Below are 17,914 nucleotides of genomic sequence, written 5' to 3'. Positions count from 1 at the left end.
TGAATTGACTTGTACGATCAGTTTGTAAGACAAGCTTTTCACTGTATCTCGGTACAAGTGACAATAATAAACCAATACCAATACCAATGTTTCAGAATAAGGAGACACCTGTTTAAGATAAGATATGATAAGATATCTTCTATTAGTCACATGTGCATCAAAACACACAGTGAAATGCATCTTTTGCGTAGAGTGTTCTGGGGGCAGCCTGCAAGTGTTGCCACACTTCCAGTGCCAACATAGCATTCCCACAACTTCCTAACCTGTACGTCTTTGGAATGTGGGAGGAAACTGGAGCACCTGGAGAAAACCCACACAGACACAGGAAGAATGTACAAACTCCTTACAGACAGCGGCTGGAATTGAACCTGGGTCACTGGTGCTGTAATAGCGTTATGCTAACCGCTACACTACTGTGTCTGCTTTAGATGAGGAAGAATTTCTGCCCTCAGAGGGTTGAACATCTTTGCTACTCCTTACCATGGAGAGCTGTGGTGGTAGAGTTCTTGTGCCTACCTAAGGCTGAGAGTCATACAATTGTACAGTACAGAAAATCACTTCAGCCCACAATGTCCATAGTAATCATCTACACTAATCCCATTTACCAGGACATGAACTGTAGCTTCAACGCCTTGACAATTCAAGTACTCATCTAGCTACATCTTAAACGTTGTGAGAGTAGCTGCTTCCGCCACTCATTCAGGCAGTTCTTCCAGATTCCAACCAACCTTACTGTCTACCCTGTCTCTGTCCCTTTATCAGACCTCCCCTCAGCCTCCTCTGCTCCAAGGAAAACAAACTCAGTCTATCCAGTCTTCCCTCATAATGGAAATTCTACATCCTGGTGAATCACCTCTGTGACCTCTCCAATGCATTCATGTTCTTAGGCATGATTAAATGAGAAACACAATTTTCTAAACTGAGAGATCCAAGGGATATAGGGAATGGGCAGGAAAGTGGACTTAAGGATAGTCAGATCAGCCATGACCCCATTTAATGGCAGAGCAGACTCCAGGGGCAGAATGGCCTACTCTTGTTCCTACTTATGGTTTTATCATCTTAAGTGAGTGCAACATTGGAAATGATGCATCATGAGAAGAGGTGGCATAATTACAGCTTATAGGATTTTTTTTATCCATGTTTCAAAATTACTGCTGCCAATATTTTTTCTTTGTTGTTTCTCTTAAATGTGATCAACTAAGTTAAGTTAATTGGCAAGTATCCCTGATACTCTACGAGTTATCCCTGAAGCATTTCAACATTAACCCAATGTCCTGGGAGGAACTTGCTGATTGTTCCAGCTGGCAAAGCCACATCTAGTCTAGAGCTGCAGTCTATAAGCAGAGTAAAATTGCTGAGGCAGAACAGAAGTGCAACTGGAGTAAATCTTACAAGAACAGCACACCTGCTGTTAATCCAACCCAAAGCAACATCTCTTACTCAGTGTTCCACAGAGAGTCCAAAGGACAAATTGGCCTGATTAGCCTTTCACACACTTATAGAAACCAAACTAGGATGTCACGGTCATCCTCAAGACTTGAAGGACAAGTGAATGAACACACAAGGCATGTTGTTCGTTATTATCTTCCCAGACTTCTATCAGATTTTAGAGAAGGATTGATGGTGAACATATAGATTTCATTCACTCTAGCTTATAATGTAGTTCAATGTTGCAAATAACCAATGCTGAGAGAAAGACCTAAAAAAGAATTCATCCATTTATTTCAACCCTTGTGCTAATCCAATTATGTCAGAGCATTAATAGAGAGACCTAGATCTATCATGTTGCTGACTTCCTTCACTGTATGAGTCTTTGCCAAAAGAGCCACATTTAAAGTTATATTGGCTTATACTACCTATGCTTTCTTAAATCATAGTTTCAAATTCATGCAATGCCAATTTTCAAATCTCCAAATTCAAATTTTGTGGCAAAGAGGGATCAAGCCAAATTCTGCTCATGAGATCAAGGATTTTCACTTTTTTTGATCAATGATCTGAAATCATTCTGCTAATTATCCATGCAGCAGGCTCAAAGTACTGCAGACTGCAAATACTCTCCTTCTTGACAGTCTGTTTGGTAACTGTTACATTTATATATATGGTTCACATTTGTTCACATTTGATGGTGACAACAGGCTAAGTGTGGAAACAAAACCTGAGTTTGAGATGGTATAAATGTTTGGAGCAGAATAGGAGAGGAGAGAAACAGAACATTTGGTAAAAGGCCTCTGTGCCCAGAAGAAAGTCAGGCAGACCCAAGGATTCAGCCACACTGTCAACCTTGGACTTTAAGTGACCAACCCAAAAATCCAGAAAAATGAGGTTGAAATTTTCCCTTGATCTGTCCTGTTAAATGCATTAGCCAGGAACTTTCAAAACTTTGTATCATAAATGTTCAGTCTTTCAATCATGAATTATGGCTCAAATTTAGAAGCACTTTAAGCTATATTGTTGGGGTCTGAATTGTGTTTAATGTCTCCCTGACCTGCAAAACAAAAGTTTTATAAATTACCCTCTACACCTCATCCTCCCCCATCCCACACCCCTTCCCTGGACTTTCATTGTTGGAAGCCTATATTATACACACTGGTGCAAAGGCACACAGGCATAGGATATACTCTGTCCACTAAATTTAAGAGGCAGTAAATACCTCAATTCCCAATATGAAATCTGGACATGAAGATAAACACAAAGTGCAAATTCATAAAATATAACCTTGTGTCATTTAGTATAGTTGATTTCTCCTTTCCTCCCAATTGTTCAAATGAACTGAGTAATATAAACTCTGAAGAAACAGTTGATGTAACATAAATGCCATGCTTTTGGAAACCTCCCCTCCTGTACTCTGCAGATGTTTCTAAACATATGGATGAATATTTTAAAAAAATGCAGGAGATGCTGACTTAAGAATAAAGTAATAGAAGATGGAACAGTACAGCACAGGAACAGGCCCTTTGGCCCACAATGTTGTGCTGAACTGATTAAACTATTAATTAAATGCTTAACTAAACTAATCCCTCCTGCCTCCACAGTGTCCATATCCCTCCATTCTCTACACATTCATGTGCCTGTCTAAGAGCCTCTTCAATGCCTCTATCATATTTGCCTCCACCACCACCCTAAGCAGCACATTCCAGGCACCCACCACTCTCTGTGTAAAAAAAAACTTGCCCCACACATCTCCTTTGAACTTAGCTCCTTTCACCTTAACTGCATGCCCTCTAGTGTTAGCCATTTTGACTCTGGGAAAATGATAATGGCTGTCTACTCTATCTATGCCTCTCTTAATCTTATAAACATCTATCAGATCTCCCCTCAGCCTCTGCTGCTCCAGAGAAAACAACCTAAGTTTGTCCAAACTCTCCTTATAGCACATGCCCTCTAATCCAGGCCTCATCCTGGTAAACCTCTTCTGCACCCTCTCCAAAGCCTCCACATCCTTCCTATAATGGGATGAACAGAATTGAATGAAATACTCCAGATGCAGCCTAACGAGAATTTTATAAAGCTGCAACATAACTTTCCGACTCTTGAACTCAGTTCCTCAACTAATAAAGGCAAGCATGCCATGTGCCTTTTTTACCACCCTATCAAACTCCACAGCCACTTTCAGGCAGCTTTGGACTTGGACCCCAAGATCCCTCTGTACATTAAAACTGTTAAGGGTCCTGTCATTAATAGTGGAGACACAAGAGACTGAAGATGCTGGAAATCTGGAGCAACACACAAAGGAGCTGGAGAAGCTCAGCGAGTCAGGCAGCATCTATGGAGATAAATGGACAGTCGATGTTTCAGGTCGAGACCCTTCATCAGGACTTCTTCAGCCAGTCCTGGTGAAGGGTTTCGAACCAAAATGTTGACTGTCCATTTCCCTCCATAGATGCTGCCTGACCCGTTGAGTTTCTCTAGCTCCTTTGTGTGTTGCTTTTAACAGTGTAGTGTCCTTTTACATTCAATCTCCCAAACTGCAACATTTCACATTTGGCCAGATTAAACTCCATTTGCCATTCCTCTGCCCATATCTGCAACTGATCTATATCCCACTGTATCCTTTGGCAATCTTTTACACTATCCACAAAACCACCAATCTTTGTGTCTTCTGTAAATTTACTAACCCACCCATCCACATTTTCATCCATGTAATTTATATATATCACAAACAGCAGAGGTCCCAGTACAGATTTTTGCAGAACACCACTAGTCATGGACCTCCAGCCAAAATAAGTATCATTAATCACTAGTCACGGACTTCTAGCCAGACTAAGCCCTGTATATGATCATTCTTTTTAGACTAATTCTCTCTGCTAAATTGGTCTCAAGAGGATCTAGCCATTAAGTGTACAATTTAAATTCAAGATTAGATTACAAAGGCACAATCTGGAAAACCAAATCTCCCTGTGAACTCCATTCAGGTCAAATAGCTTAATGTGCTTTATTTTCTAAAGAAGGTACAACAATATGATCAAGTATCATCAAAATAATAATTTCAGTATTTTAAAGGCAAAGTGGTTCATATAGGATTGATTTAAGATATATTGATATTTCTAATATCTATTTTCCAATGTCAGAATGAAGGAATTTCATTTCTATAAATTGCTTATATAAAAGTTAGAAAGGGAATTTTAAGCCATGTGGGTGGTTTGGAGAGGGTTAAATCCATAAAAGCTGACAGAATGTTGAAATCTTGATACCAATCCTTTTGGATTCAGTTGTAGCATGTCGGGCTATGATTGGAGACTCTCATGGGAGAGGCAACTTGGGAATTAAAATTTTTTTTGTTGTTCATTAAGTCATATTAACATAGGTTTGTGCTATTTAATGGAGGATGGATGGTTCTCACCAGCTTCTGGGAAATCACAAGTGAAGCCATGGCGAGAGCACAGTGGCATTCAGTGTGGGCTGAGGAGTTGACAGTCTAATCTGGCAATAAATTCTCCAGCCTTACAGCCGCTTAAGTGATTCTGAGAAAACATTTCTTTGCAGGCGTTAAATTGCTTTTTTTCCTCCAAGAAACTTTGGGAAAAGTTTTGAGAGGATTGGTGCTGACTTTGTGGATGTTTCTGTAAAAAAATATAGAGAATGCTAGAAATAATCAGCAGATTAGACAGCAACAATAATGACAGAATATAGTTAATATTTCAGGTCAATAACCAATTCTGCTGAAAGATGATTGACCCGAAACATTAACTCTCAGAAACTTCTCTCACAGCAAGTTAAGCAGCTCTGTGGAGTATTTCCAGCAATTTTTGTTTTTATTTCAGATCTCCAGCATCTCCAGTCTTTTGCTTATGCTGTTCAGCTTCAACTCATTGGGCTTACCCACAATGGTCATTGCATTTTTGGCCCTGTCAGGTGGCATCACAGAATAATGGCAGGATTACTTGAGCAAGGAAAAAGACTGTGTGCCTTCAATCTATGATTTCACACACTTCTATAAGATCACCCCCCCCTTCTCCTATACTCCAATGAATAAAGTCCCAACCTGCACTATCTCTCTCCATAACCCAGTCCCTTGAATCCAGGCAATATCCTCATAAATCTTCTTTGCTCTCTTTCCAGCTTAATGGTATTTTTCCTGTAGCACGACGACCAAAACTGAACACAATATTCCAACTGCGGCCTCACAATGTCTTGTACAACTACAATATAACATCCAAACTTCTATACTCATTGCCCTGAATGATGAAGGCCAGCATGCCAAAAGCCTTCTTCACCATCCTGTCTACCAGTGATGCCACTTTCAAGGAACTATGTACATGCACCCCTAGGTCCCTCTGTTCTACAACACTCTCCAGGGTCTCACCGTTCACTGTGAATGTCCTATCATGATTTGTCTTCCCAAAATGTGACACCTCAAACTTATTTGACTTAAATGCCATTTCCCATTCCTTGGCCAACTCACCCAGCTGATCAAGATCCCCCTGTAATTCCTGATAACCATCTTCACTGTCTACGACTCCACCTATTTTAGTGCCATCTGCAAACTTACTAACCATGCCTTGTACATTTTCATCCAAATTGTTGATATAGTTGACAAATAGCAATGAGCCCAGCACCGACCCCTGGGGAACACCACTAGTCACAGGTCTCCAGTCTGAAAAACAACCTTCCACCATCACCCTCTGCTTCCTACCAACAAGCCAATTGTGCATCCAATTACCTAGCTCTCCCAGAATCCCATGCGATCTAACTTTCCATAGCAGCCTACCTTATCCAAGGCCTTCCTGAAGTCCATATAGACTACATCTACCAACCTTCCCTCGTCGATCTTTTTGGTTACTTCTTCAAGAAACTCAATTAAATTCGTGAAATATTATCTCCTACGCACAAAGTTGTGCCAACTATCTCTAAGCAACCCCAGTCTTTCCAATTACATGCATATCTTATCCCTCAGAATTTCCTCCAGTAACTTACCTACTACAGATGTTAGGCTTACTGATTCATAGTTACCAGGTTTTCCTTTGTAGCCTTTCTCGAATAAAGGCACAACATTAGTCACCCTCCAGCCTTTTGGCACTTCACCGGTTGCTAACAATGATGCATATATCTCAGGCAGAGCTCCTGCAATTTCTTCCCCAGCTTCCCACAGTGTTCTTGGATAAACCTGATCAGGCTCCAGTGATTTATTTCCCTTCATATGTTTTCAGACATCCAGCACCTACTCTGCTGTAATGCAGACTATCTTCAAGATATCTCAAGTTCCAAAGTCTTCATATCTTTCTCCATGATAAAAACAGAGGAGAAATATTCATTGAGGATGTTACCCATCCCCTCAAAGTATTTGTTCTTCTTTTTGCAATTAAGAGTTTAAATAAAGCTAAGTATACCTTTACCAATTGTCAGTAGTATGCATCTAATATTTGTGCAAACTTGCTCAACACTTTTCCTAGTTCAGACGAAAGGTCATCAAACTGAAGCATTAACTCTGCTTCTCTCTTTGCAGATGCTGCCTGACCTATTGAGTATTTCTGACACTCTCTGTTCTTATTTGAAATATCGTACAATCTGAAATAGAGTTTTTTTAAAAAGGTGGATTTCACAGTCATGGAACTAAGGGAGGAGCAGAGTGATTTTGAAATCCATTGATAGACCAAACCAATCCTGCTCAGTGTGTAATGGTTGCCCTCCAATCCAAACACACTAACACTACTAGTTGACAAAACAGTTGAACTCCTACCAGTAATTTCTGGAGCAAATATATTGTATGCTGGATGCTGCCTGAAAAACATTCATTTTTTACTCTCTTATCATAAGAACAACTTCCTCCAAGCTATTCAATAATATTTTCATCAAAAGTTTAAAATATACATTCAAAATTGATGTTCGTTTCTAATTACTGCAATGTTTGGGATCTGATCCTCCCATAGGTAGGACTGACATGAAAGCTGTTTTTAATGAGTCCGAATGTGAAAGACTACAGAACAAATAATTCTGAGCATTAATTATCTCTGTACCAATTTTTTTAGGAGCAGAATTCAATTATATTGAACCCTGGGGTTCTCTTTATTTTTTTATTCCATCCACTGTCCTTTGTAATCTGAAAGATCCAGTGATCATTTCAAACCCTTGTTGAACTGACTTTTGTAAAATATAATTATATTCTAGGAATCTGTGTTCTTTTCTGATTTATACAATTGTTCATGAAAGGAATGAAATATTGTATTAATTTCTCTTTAATTAGTTGCATGTTGCCTGATGTTTTTATTATTCTAAGGATTTCACAGGCAGCATTTTGTGTCCTTATGTTCAACGGCCCAGAGCTTATCTCTCTTGTCTGCTTGATCACTATAGCTTTATCTTGCCTGAAGGTAGAGAAACTCTGAATTCTTAGTAAAGAGCATATTAAGTTCATGTTTAACCTTCATTAACTGTACTTATTAATTCACAATGTGAATCACTTTGTAGTGCCACAAGATATGTTATTTTCTTCTCAAGTTCAGTATACTTTTGATTCATCTGCCCCTTCTGCATAGCTTATTATGACACCCATGAGAATAGCCTTTAACATTTCCCATAGTGTGGCTGCTGATTCCAACTCCATTATGGGGAAAAGCAATTATCCTTGAGAAATAGATAATTAAACTTTCAGCATTTTCATTTCCAATTTTAGTGCAAAAATACCCACAACAAGAGGATAGCCAGGGACAATTATTGCATTAATAGAGGACGATTTGCTGTATTAATAGCTTCTTTTTGAACTGGTATCATTGCAAGACAGGAAGATTCATGACAAAAGGAAATTGAGAGTATCTTCCTGCTAAAGGATATTGTGATACATTTCAACTCTATTACTAAATGTGTCGAGTTTCACTCATTTAGAGTGAGATTGATCCTGGTATAAAAAAGAAACTGTTATGACTGATGCATGTGTTTGGCATAAGCTTCTTTTATTTGTTTGGCACAAGTTTTGCTTTCATATGCATGTTGTTGACATTCAACTCTTCTATCAATTCTCTCTCAGCTACTCAACAGCTTTTCCATAGTCAGATGGTCTAACTGACACCAAGTCCTGAATAAAATATAACAGGTTCCATCAAGAAAAGCAAAGTTTTATTCAAAATAGCACAAAATTGGCACTATGGTTAAACCTAAAGCCAATGTTGAAAATCCAGACCCATTATTAGACGAGCCTCAACTGAATTTAGCCATTGAGATGGAAGCACAAAGCAGGTATCCCTCTGCAGTTCAGCTGTTGTGGGAGGATGGAAAGTAAGTTAGGTTCAACAATGAGGCAGATGACAGATTATTGCAGACTGGGGAAAGCTGAGTGTGAAGGAAGTTGAGCATGGAAGCAGCCCAGAATTTTTTTATGGCACCACAAGGATTACTCCAAGACAGCCAGGTTATACAACCATTCTTCCAAATGCATTTTTAGACCATTTCTGAAATGGTGCCTTTCAGGACAGCTGGTTAGGCTGCTCACCATATTGAAGGCATATTTATACTTGGGAACTGCAAGTATTTTAGAACTTGTTTAGTTCCCCAATTTGGACGTTTATACCGCCTCCTGTCAGCAACAGATTGACATCCTGCTTGTCCTTTTACAGGCCCATCTGACAATTACAGCAGATGGGCCCTGGATGATGATGTGAGATGCCCTTTCAAATTTCATTTGCAGGCCAGCTGCTTTTTCCTCATGCGAGTATATAGTCCACAGTTACTTATTGAATTATCTTCAAAGCCTTCAATTAGCTTGTTGTACTGATTACGTCCACCTCCCTTGCTACTCTTTCAGGTTGGACTGGTCTGTATATAATCTTGTGCTATTTCATCATGAATGAACTCAAAATCCACACAATCCATCCATCACAGTTATTACATCCTCCACAACATGATCTCCCTCTGTTCCCTAACTCACCCATTTCAAACAAACAATAATGTCATTGCATTTGCCATTTCAAAATGTGATTACTTCAGTGTTCCCTTTATCAGATTAGTTTTGTCAACTTTCATAAACTCCAAGAAGACTAGATTCTTCAGGAATATCCTCTTCTTCAGGAAGCCTTGTTCCCACTTAATCCCATCCTTCCTGATCTACACTAGCTTCCTGCTTCCCTATGGTTTGGATTATGATTCCTTGTCCTTGTCTCTGACTTCCTTTATATCTTGCTCCACTGTGTCTCCACAGTCTCCACCAACCCAAAACCTAGGAGATGAAGTTGTTCCAAAGCCGATGCTGGAAATCCAAGTGAAATAGAAAATACTGGAAGTCCGCAGCAGATTAGGCAGCATCCATCAAGAGAGCAACAGAGAAAACATTTCAGGTCACTGAACATTCATCAGGACAGGGATATTGTGTGTAAAGGCCTCATTTGTTTTACAATGATATTGGCAAGAAGCTGTGAATCCAATGGCAGAGATTTGGGCAACTCCACCAGTTTCTCTATGAAGGACTTGCATTCTTATTGCACTACCTGTGGAATAGTTCTCAAATTCAGTGATTTCACATCCTTCCATACTCTCACAGACATATGTGCAAATGAACCAAGGTAGGTGTTCCTTAATGGGTATGATGGCGCCAATCCAAATTGATGGAATGGAGAATGGAGTTTGGATGCCACTAAATGATTTGGTGGAAATTGCCAGTGAGACCACTAACTGGCTACTTGCTGTTTGACCGTGTTCTTTTGCTGTGAGTCTGTGAGGTGCATCAAATATTGATATACAGAACCTCCCTATGCAAGCAGGTTGTATCGGGAGGTGGGGGTGTTGGGGTTAGTTCTGTCTACAGATAATAAAATCTCTACACTCAAGCTAGCTTTTACCTCATTCTCACTGCTGGAGAATTGTGTGATAGTGAATCTTTGGTTTGAGCAATATTGAAGAAATTAGGATCTATGCATGCCATAACACTTTACTCCTCTGCTACACCCTCAGTGCATGTTTTTGATTTTCAGGGTCATTATGATTGTCCTTATTATTATGGACTCATAGAGACTTGATCTGCTGTTGTGCCAGAGTAGCTCAATGTGTGGTGTTTTTTTATCATAGAACAAATGAGTACAAATGCATTGAAAAAGGCTGGTAGCAATTTATGAATATTAGGATGACAATGCTTCCATCTCTTAAATCTGAACTAGTTTATGCACATAATGCATTCCAGGTGACTCTTGCAAAACAAGCATTTGAAGATAAAGCTTTTGTTCTAAGAATGTAAATAGTTCATACTGGAATATGACATTAAGGTATGAGAAAGTTCATGGATAAGACAGGCTGGAACTAGTTCCATGATTCAAAATACACTTAGAATCCAATGGGTTCCCAGTGATGAATGATAATAAGATGCAAAAAAAAACCCATTATGGTAATAAACACCCTTTGATATAGAGAATAGAATTTATAATCATTAGCTAAGCTATTGATAAAGTATACATTCATGTATTAGCTTTACCATATGTGGGCATGTTTAACTGTCTTTGTATAACCTTGTGGCAGTGGGCAGACAGACATAGAATCTAAGAGTTTAAGAGATTACGGGCTACTATAGTGTAGAGATTAGGTTGCTGGGCTGGTAGCCAAAATTTTGGATTATTAATCCAAGGACATGAGTTCAAATCCCAGCAGACATTTGAGGGATTTAATTCAATCAATTATATCTGGAATTTTAGCTATTCCCAGTTATAATAACCATGAAACTGTCAGATTGTCATCAAAACCGATTTGGTTCATTAATGACTTTCAGGGAAGGAAATTTGCTCACCCTAATTTGTGTGACTCTAGACCTACTCAGGTGGTTAACTCTTGTTTGCATTTCCAGTGACATTCATATTGTGTGAATGAAAATAATAGGGGAGATTCATTGGAGGTCCTGTAAAAATGCAAGTCCTGGTCCTGTAACTAAAATAGAATAAACTTACCGTCAGTTGGCAGATTCTCAAGTCTGCCAGGTAAGCTCTTTTTCTATATGAAAGCTTGCATTTAGGACTTTACTTTAAGTTCTGTTTCAATATTAATTCAATGAACTACAAAACTGGTACAGGTAATCTAGTGTTAGCAAACTCTATTTTGTGGTAATTTCAGCTATAGGAAAATAGTTATTTTACTCATTAAATTATGTTACTGTGTTTCATCCTTTGTTGGTTCACTAAACCAATAAGGCCCATTTGGTTTCCCTTCAAAAAAAATCACTAAGTTGGCCAAGACAATAGTTGAAATAGCATTAGGGTGGTAATACACTCAAAATCATGCACTAAAACAGGACCTGCACAATTCATGAAGGGACTAGGTTCAACTGAACACAGTTTCTGACATTTTTTTGCAGTCCAATCAGAGAAGGAATTAGCTTTTAAAGGCACAATCCCCGTGGTATCCAAACACAAGCAACACATACGGTAACTGCCAATGAGGAGAAGGAGGTTGTAGAGGAGCGGGAGAGAGCATCTGAATGTAGTGAAAGAGATGTGGACATTATAATCAATGAGATAAATGTCACGAGGGAGGTCCTATCTGCCAAGCATTGGAGCACAACGTTCACCAGGACTATCATAAGAAGAACCTGGCAGGAAGAGGTTCCAGTTGTCTCCTCCAGGTGTGGGAATCACCTGTGACCTGAGCGATGTAGAAAATAAATTTCATATCCTCTTTGGATTTGTTAGGGTGACCTGCATAACACTGAAAAGAGGTGTGGGAAGCCATTTCAGTAGTTGATGTGTTATGATTAGTCTAGGTAGTCTTGCAAAGGAGCACGTGAAGAATTATTATGTGTCACCTGGGCTTTCTTGGCAGATATTTGGTGAAAAATATTGGTGTTAAGGATTAGAATGTAAAGAAATTCTGAATGGGAGACTATAATTTCTCAGGCTCCTTATGAAAAGCATCTCTCTCTGAAGAAATCACTTATTGCCTTTGCAGTCAGTGCCTCTCTCTTTGAGACTGCAGGTGATCTGATGGGACCTGTCCCTGGTAGCCTTCCTCATCATCCTGCTCTCTTTGTTCCAGTTCTTCAACCTGTATATCATGTCTTTTGGGAATTGGCTCTGCATGTTGCCTCAGCCATGGTTGCCAGATTGCTCTGTTGTGAAACGTAAGACAATGATGTATTCTTACAATTCTACATCTGATCTGCAGAGTGCCTGGATTGTTGCAGCCACCGGGATCACATTTTCAGAAGACCAGTGGTGTTTTCCACATCAATCTAGATCTTGTATCACTCTCATAGTGGGGTACAAGGTCTGTGGTAGGACTGCAATGGGGATAGGGGAGAAGAAGGTAACCTTTGGTCTATCAGCATCCAAACAACTGGGGAGAGACTGGCTGCAGAAAATGTCTGGTCTTCCTGGAAAGATGGCACTAAATGTTAAGAAAATCTTATGATTCACTATAACCTGCATATTAGGTAGTGGAAACAGTACTTTGAGGAAAAAGTTTTGGTTATTAAGGAGAGCTGTTTTGGGACATGAGTACAGTCAATGGCTTTCATGCTAATTCAACAATAGTCACATTCCATCGTTTGAGATGTCATTTGCTTCTCACTGGTATTGAAGTACATGCAATCATGTCTGCATGGGTACTGCACCTGGATACGCTCACTGACGCTGCAGTGATCTACAGATTGGGAGTCATGGCAGAGATTTGTTGTGACCGCTTGGAATAATAATAATGATATCTCCGAAGATGAATTTCTGCCAGAATTATCACTCATCAAGCATCCACTTGATGATTTTGACAGTAGTTAAATTCCTATTGGTTTAAGCACATTCTATGGATTGTGAAAGGTGTTCAGCATCTGCAAGAGGCCCCATCAGGTCATCTGATATTGTACATAAAAACACTTGTTTGTATTAATTGTCAAATATTGTTAACCAGACTACACCACATTAGCTAAGCGTATACATGTAACAGATCTAATTTTGGCAAAATTATGACCTGCTAATTCTGTATATGATCCCAATGAAATAAGAAATGGGTACTACTCATCATCAATTGCTTAGTTCAATGTTACCTTGAAATCACCTCATTTGAAACTTGTAGGCTTTAAGCATTACTTCAGTTGTTGTTGTGCTGTCACTCTGGCTTGTCTTCATTAGATCTCCACTTTAATTTATCTAACTCTTCCTCTACCTGGTTTTTCAATGTATGTGGCAGCATTCGAGGATTACTGTTGATTGATTTTGTGCCAGGCTTGATATGGATATGAGAATTTTAATGCATCATTCTTGCATAGGTATCCTTGAATATTTGTGCATACTTTCCAAATAGTATGTACAACCATTATTTTGAAGCATCCATGCTGGACACATCTTTCCAGTTTGGTTTAATTTAATAAAATCAGCTCCAACCATTGCTAGTTTCATTTGCTTACCATTATACCAAACTAAACGCCATATCTGACTTAAAGTCTTCACTATTTCACTTGCATATATTTTTGTTCACTGTACTCTTTGTCAGTGGTATTTAGCTGAACTTGGTTATATATGAATCCTTATCCATAATTGATCACTCTTTTACTCTGTCGATATTCATATAAATGCATTAATCATTTAAATATACCTTTTGTCTTGTTTGGCTTGGTGCTGATGGCATAAATGCTTTACAAGCCCAATTTTCCATTTTTCTTACTAGCTTTAACCATGGAGACTTCCATTCTGTGGCTTCTTGCTGTGTTAATGTTCTTTTGATATAGAAATCACATTATTAGAATTGCTTTGGTTGACTACTTTGCTTTTAAAACCTGCATGCTGAGGATATGTGCCTTTTCTGAGAGTTAAGATTTTGTTGTTTTGAATTGCCATACATGTGATGGATGGCTCCCACTGCATCTATTCACACTAATCTTACTGACATGCTTTGGAATTTTAGCCTTCGGTACTGGTGTCTGAGTACAAAGTACTTGTTCCTTCCAGTGGTTGAAACTATTTAGCATTCCTTGCTCCCATCACCATAGTTGTTGCCATTTTGTATGCAAGATCCAAATAAGGTTCTGTGTGATCAATAGCAAATTGAATTTGGTCATCAATTAAACCAAACAAAGTTTCACACAGTTTGCACTCTAAAATCATGAAACTATAATCTTCAGGCAGGACATTCAATAAGACACAATATGCTTGCTGAGTTTAAATTCCTAATTTGAAATTTGTAGCTCCCCACATCCCAGCTTCTGATGGCTTTGCATAGATATGATCCTATAGCCTTTATACTACTTTGTTAAGCAAAGAATTTTTTACTTTCCATGGTGTCAAAAGATTTGCTAACATGTAACTCTGTATACATCAAGCCTTCCAAAGTAATGAGACTGAGCCCGAGTAGCCATTTTTGTTCACACTCTTACAGTGACGCAATTTCTGCTAAAGGGCTACACACCGTGTGGCCAGCATGGTGGCGCAGGTAGTAGCACTGCTGTCTCACAGTGCCAGAGACCCAGGTTCAATCCTGACCTCGGGTTCTATCTGCGTGAAGTTTGCACATTCTCCCTGTGACCCTGTGGGTTTCCTTTGGATGCTCCAATTGCCTCCAATATCCCAAAGAAATGCGGATTAGTGGATTAATTGGCCCCTAGTGTGTAGGTGGGTGTTAGAATGTGGGGAGAGCTGATGCGAATGTGGGGACAATAAAATGGGATTAATGAAGGATTAGCATAAATGGGTGATTGATGGTTAGCATGGACTCGATGGGCCAAAGGGCCTCTTTCCATGCTGTTTCTCTATGACTGTTGGTATATATGCAACTATCTTTGCTTCTCACAATGATTAAAGCGTGTCATCGTAGCTTCCAGACTGTTCTCGCAAACTGTTTGCTCAAGCTCATCAAAAGACACGATTTATTTTTGATCTTCTTTTGCCTTTTATTTGTCAGTTTCTGTCCTTGTCCATTTTGTAACATGTGTATGAATATATTCCTGATTTTAAAACCAGACCCTGTAGAGTACATGGAGAGTCACAGAGCTGCAAAACCTGTAGAGTCCATGGAGAGACACAGAGCTGCAAAAACTGCAACTGTTCTATTTGACTGATTAAATACACTGCATATGAGTCATATATACGCGTCACTCATTTACGTACGCCACAAAAATCATCCAAACTGTCTCACTGATGAAGTATTTAATGAGATGAACAAAATACACAAATGTTTTCCTTTTATTTTCAGATCAATGGGTTTAGGAAGTCCTCTATCTACTCTCCATAGAATTGGAGTCGGTCCCTTCGATAAAATTCAACTTATTCACAAGGGTATCCTGAGGAATAAGGCCACAGTTTTATAGAAATCAGTGGGTACAACAGAAGGGTGTTTCCATTAAATGTTGCAAGATTCTGTGAACATGCATAAAGCTTGGCAAAGCAAAATTTAAATACTGCCTTTCTGTTCTATTGACTTCAAGTCATGACAATTCAAAGAATCATTTTGATGACTCAGTAATATTAGTGAAGATGCTGTGGAATTTTGTGTTCACAGTTACCCTTCACATGGTGAGGAACACTCACTGGATTTTTCTTCTATTTATTCACTCATGGGCTTTGTTGGTTTGCCAGCATTTATCGTTCATTCCTTTTTTCTCCTGAACTGTGGCTTGATAGGTCATTTCAGAGAGCAATGAAGAATCAACCACATACCTGGGACTCTTGGCTCATGTAGAGGTCAGACCAAATAAGGACGGCAGATTCCGTATCCTGAAGGACATTGATGAGCAAGGCGGCTCTGGAACATTAAGGGTGTATGTGCCTCAAAGTAATCAGGTGTAGAAGCACAGCTCCAATACAAGTTGGGACTTTGCGATTGTTGTTCAGACTATTTCTTTATTTTTTGCTGCTAGCGCAGCTTTTAGGAGTTTGGCACGAATACGATTTACATGTACTGTCCAGCCTTTACTTCGGAAGGGCATTTCCTTTCACATTAAACCTTTTATTTGTACAACACACCCTCAGCTTCTACTCACATGTAATTTAACTACATATGTCAAATCTGCATAATTATCTTTCCAACCCCTGTGGCTTTTGTCACAAGCTTGCCTCTAAACACTGAACTCATTCGTCATTGCCATTAACACAAGGGAGTTCAATTGACCATTATTGATGTCAGAAAATGGAAAGACGATTTAAAATCATTTTTTGAATAAATCTGTATCCTCGCAGCAAAGCAGAACCTACTTCATTACTCTGAAATTGTTCAAATGCCACATCAAACGCCCTCAGCTCTTGGTTACCCCAACTGTCCTGATGAGTCGATGGGCAGCCAGCATGCTCCAGCTTCAGATCCTTTATATTCAAAGCTGCTGAGGGTAGGAGCTGTCCATGTAATACTCCCTCAAGCTCACCCTGTAGTCATCAGACTCCTGTCTAAGAGTTATAAATATCCTTACCTTGACTGCGAGCTTGTGACTTTAATCGACTGTAGCATGAAGACTGCCAGCACCCTGACTTGATGGTCACACTTTGTTAAGAGGTCAGCAACTTCCCTGCAACTGCTACGTTACCCTCTCTATAAGGAGGTTACCTGGTTAGTGTTCCAAAGTTTTCCAGCAAATAAAACAATGTAATTTCAAAGGACTATGACTGGCTATTTACAATGAGCCAACTCTGGCTCACTGGTAGCACTCCTGGGAGAGCTTTGAATGAGGGAACATAGTTACAAGATAAGGGGCTGGTCATTGAAGATGGGATATCTTTATTAATTACATGTACATCGAAACACACAGTGAAATGCATCTTTTTGCTCAGAGTGTTCTGGGGGCAGCCCGCAAGTGTCGCCACACTTCCGGCACCAACATAGCATGCCCACAACTTCCTAACCCGTACGCCTTTGGAATGTGGGAGGAAACTGGAGCACCGGAGGAAACCCACGCAGACATGGGGAGAACGTACAAACTCTTTACAGACAGCAGCCGGAATTGAACCCGGGTCGCTGGTGCTGTAGTAGTGTTAAAATGAAGATACGTAGATATTACTTTTTGCAGAGGGTGGTAAATCCCTGTAGTTCTTTACCATTGAAAGCTGTGAAGGCTGGATCTCTGGAAGTAATTAAAGTGTAGGTTGATAAATATTTGAAGGATTAAGAAACTGAGGACTTTGCTGAGGCCAGCATAGATCAGCCATGATCATATTGAATGGTGGACTGGCTTGAGGGGCCTGGTGGCCTACTCCTGGTCCTATTTTCATGTGACCTTGTGTGCTTCTGGGGCAACAGGCTGTCAGCTCAATCCACACTCCAGCAAACAAAGCAAAAATATCTTTTCAGTGTGGCGCAAATATCCTGCTGCGCCACCTGGGGTATTTTCCACTTTCTCCTGTCAGCCTCTCAGATCATCAACACATTCCATGCTGCAACTTGAAGAGAAAGAAAGGCATTTTCTTTGGTTTTGGAGCCAACGTTTATGGGTATTCCTCAATCAGCATCATTACATCAGATTATGTGATATTTTATCCCATTTGCTTTATTAGATCTCTCATCACTGCAACAGTGAATCCTTTCAAATATATTTTGT

The sequence above is a fragment of the Pristis pectinata genome, chromosome 6 (assembly GCF_009764475.1).
Source record: "Pristis pectinata isolate sPriPec2 chromosome 6, sPriPec2.1.pri, whole genome shotgun sequence".
Lineage (NCBI taxonomy): Eukaryota > Metazoa > Chordata > Chondrichthyes > Rhinopristiformes > Pristidae > Pristis > Pristis pectinata.
This window is presented reverse-complemented; position numbering follows the sequence as displayed.